Genomic DNA, 3,987 nt, shown 5'->3' on the forward strand with positions numbered 1-3,987 from the left:
GTGCGTCCAGTTCTGGGCGCCACACTTCAAGAGGGATGTGGACAACATGGAGAGGGTCCAGAGGAGGGCCACTCGCATGATCTGGGGGCAGCAGGGCAGGCTCTAGGAGGAGAGGCTACGGGACCTGAACCTGTTCAGCCTCCACCAGAGAAGGCTGAAGGGGGATCTAGCGGCCTGTTACAAACTAGTTAGAGGGGACCAGCAGGCACTGGGGGAGTCCCTGTTCCCCCGAGCACTACCAGGAGTGACCACGAATAACAGTCACAAGCTGGCGGAGGGTAGATTCAGACTAGACATCAGGAGGCGCGACTTCACGGTCAGGGTGGCTAGGATCTGGAACCAACTTCTAAGAGAAGTGGTGCTGGCTCTTACCCTGGGGGTCTTTAAGAGGAGGCTAGATGTACCCCTTGCTGGGGTCCAGTACTTTTCCTTCCATGGCAGGGAGTTGGACTCGATGATCTGCTTGGGTCCCTTCCGACCCTACAAAATGTGAAACTATGAAACCATCTCAGCAGTCATCAAAAGATTTGAAAGTTGTTTCTCCTGCTCTTGGTGCCCATGATTATTGCATTTTGCAAACATGCCTTTTTTCAAATCATTAAAGCATTTCAGGACCTGTATTTAATTGAGCCATTAAGAAACATCTTGACTGTGCTTGATGTAGTGCTGTTCCTTGAGCCACATTTAATTATGTAAAAAAACAGTTATAAAAATGTTCCTCGGAGTGCCTTAATTTTACTGTAAAAGTGGTTATTGAATTTTTTTAAATGGTGATTAATTTAAAACAGACTCACGTGGTTAGGAAAGAGCAAGCTAAAATGAAGACATCTGTTTTTATGCCTAGTTTGGTGCATCAAACCCAGTCCAAGTAATCACCTTCGCACAACAACCATTTTGCCTTATGAGATCACCTCAAAGAACATACTGAGAATACCCAAAGAGATTAAGTGTACCTGTGAACATTTCTTTATTAATTACCTCGATTAAGCATCCATATTATTGTCTGCTGAGCTTTCAGTTACGTTTTACGTATTTGAAAAATTATTTTTACAGTTTCGTATGGAGTATTCATCTTCAACCATCCCATTGTATTTATCCTTATATAGTCCTGTGGAGATCTGTTAGTGAACAAAAGTAAAGCTGTAAAGAAAGTAAATTGTAAAATTTGGCAGCACTGCCACCTCCTCTATGCTCCCAACAGCACCTAAGATATCTTAGATGACCATAATTTTTCATTTCCCTTCAAGTAATGTTGAAATGTATTCATTTTGTGTGGAGTGCCACTGTTCCATAAATGAGGTCTGAGAATACTTTGTCATATTTTCCTGTTGAAGTAGGTGTACTGTAGCACTTCTCTGGTTGAGCCACTTTCACTTGAATTTTTTCAATTATATTTATTTTGTTAAATACTTTCGCCCTGTGTTCTCCATAAACATTTTTCTCTCTGATAAAAGCTACCCTTAATTTATAAATAATAAATTAATTAATTAATTGCTTGATTTCCCCTGGCAATTTAACAACTATTATGCATTTGAACTTCTCTAGGCATCATGTCCTTACTTCATAGGGTTTTATACATAAGTATGGCATCATTATAAAGGAACATGCAGAAGACCGCTTTGAACAATCCAAGTTCAAAATCCAGCTTCAAAAAACTGACTTCCTTTGTGAAACTAAGAGTTTGTACATGAGAGAGTACACCAGTTTAACTTCAGGTGATATTTTATATGAATTTAGCAAAATCTCTCCAAATTCTTTACTTTAACTAAAGAGCAACTTACCTTTATTTGACATAAGGCATTGAAGAGCTAAGCTAAGCCACAATAAATCACTCTTCAATCAAAATAAAGGGTATCCATACCTGGCTTTGTTCAGGTTCAAGTAAATTAGTTATACTTTTAAGCTAAAACTTAGTTCCACTTAAAATGTGCCCCAAAGGTAGGGGAGAGCAAGGTAGAGGAATCGAGTGCTAAAGCATTGCAGGTTTTTGAGGGATTTTTAATGCATCTTTCTCATGGAAAGAAAAAGCAATCTGATACTTCATTAATAGTAAAAGAGAGGCCCTTGGCATACACTTTGTATATAATACTCACCAGTATCAAAGTAAAACTTTAACTGTTTGATTTTTGAATTGCACTGAGCTCTGCTGCATTCATTGTAAAAGAATCCTTCCAGACATCAAAATATATCTGTTTCAACAAGGCAACTGTTTTGAGCAATGCTGAAATAAAATTCATTAAGTAATTATCAGGTCTGCCAAATCTCTTCAAAACTGCATTTTGCTTTGAACCAAAATATAACTTTTAACCCTTTCCAAGTTCATATTTTTACCATATTTCCCCTATCCGTTTCCAGGCCCATACTTTTGTAGCAATGAGTTGACATACAGTCGGCAAGTCTATAAAGAAGAAAGTCATGGAAAAGTTATTTAGTTTATAAGAATACTGGCTCACTCCTATTGTGGAGGGAGAATTCTCTAAATACTATTTCACTAATACTGTAAGCATCAAAGCATATCAATGTGCATGTTATATATGTAGTTTTCTTTAATGCCAGTTTTTCTGGGTCTTTTACCGGTCTGCTTCATAATGTTGATCTAACTTTCTAGTTGGTCATCCTCATCTTGGGCAGCTTTATTTCCAAATGAAATCCCCTTAGTCATCACTGGTGCTTTAATTTGTTTATAGTTGCCCTTTTGAATTCTTCACATCTAAGCAGGGTATCTAAGATGACTTTGCATCAGTGTGTCTATATACTGTGAAGTCTCTGTTAAGAACACAACATGAGTTAGGAGTTACCAAGTTGTGCAGTTTCCAGCGTGTCACTGACCTGTGTTCACCTTCAGCTGATTGAATATGAAAACATGAATGCTCATGCTTATTTAAATGCCAGTATGTAATTCAGTATAATTAACTTAAGGTTTCTGCTATTTACAGATATACATGAGCAGAAATTTTTGTTTGTGAACTGTGTGAGGAGGTGGTGTTCTCCTGAATAGATGTGCTTGCATGCATAAAGTTCAGCAAACAAATTTGTACATAGACAAAAACAGAGTCAAACTGAAAATAGAAAAAAATTCATAATTCATTTGAAAAATTAAGCTCAGTTAATATTCTACCAACTTTAGGTATGTTTCTGTGTTTCAACTTCAGCACTTTTTATTTCAAGTTTCTAGGCATATATACAAAAGAGAATGCTGTGTTTGTTTTTTTCCCCAAGTTTTTACTGAAGAAAGAGGCTGCAGTTTTTTTTCAGGACTAAAAGCGTTGTTAGAAAGATTCTCCCTTTCCTATTCCTTTGCAATGTTTGTAGCTGGTGCAGAAATAGGGATGATGTAGACTCAGCACTAAGCAGGGGAGAAGTAGTACAAGCTAAAACTGAAAATAGGAAGTCCAAGGAGAAGTTTTCAGGTACCTAAACAATAAGCAGTTTGCACTTCACAATTTAAGAACTTTGAAACCATATAAAGTCTGATGTAGTGGAAAATCTTAAATGTTAAATACTTATGATAACCAATTTATCACCTCACTTTCTCATGAAGGGCAATACATATACACAGTCTATTGTAGCAGATTGGTTCTTTGGTTCACTGTTTTAATTTTGTATTTATTTATGGGTTCAACTGATCCAGATTAATGCTGGTTAAAATTTTCAAACTGACACATCTCAATGGGGTCTAATAATTTCAGAGGATGGGGACAGCAGTTTCTGCAAGTCAGACCTCCTTTAGGTGCTTCAGATATTATACCTAAGATACTGGTCCCTCTTAAAAACGTAGGCCCTAATCACAAGCAGTGTGGGTAGCTCTCAAGTACAAAAATATAACCATTAGTTTAATTCGTTTTTTGCATAAAGCGGTTCGTTTCTCTGGAGGCCACAAAAATCACAGACACACACTCATTAGATGGCACAAAAGGTGCATTTGCAAATAGGGTCAGAGCAGAGTCAACAACTCAGATTACTCTGAACCCACAAAGGAATTTTGCA

At 37.5% G+C, this 3,987-nt stretch overlaps 1 protein-coding gene across 2 annotated transcripts in view; it reads left to right on the forward strand.

The window, feature by feature from the left end:
- PLXNB2 (plexin B2) overlaps window positions 1-3,987 on the forward strand; it is a 149,595-nt gene that overhangs the window by 102,664 nt on the left and 42,944 nt on the right. The window lies entirely within an intron of this gene.

Source organism: Crocodylus porosus, unplaced genomic scaffold, assembly GCF_001723895.1.
Source record: "Crocodylus porosus isolate Cpor-Errol unplaced genomic scaffold, CroPor_comp1, whole genome shotgun sequence".
In the NCBI taxonomy this organism is placed as follows: Eukaryota; Metazoa; Chordata; order Crocodylia; family Crocodylidae; genus Crocodylus; species Crocodylus porosus.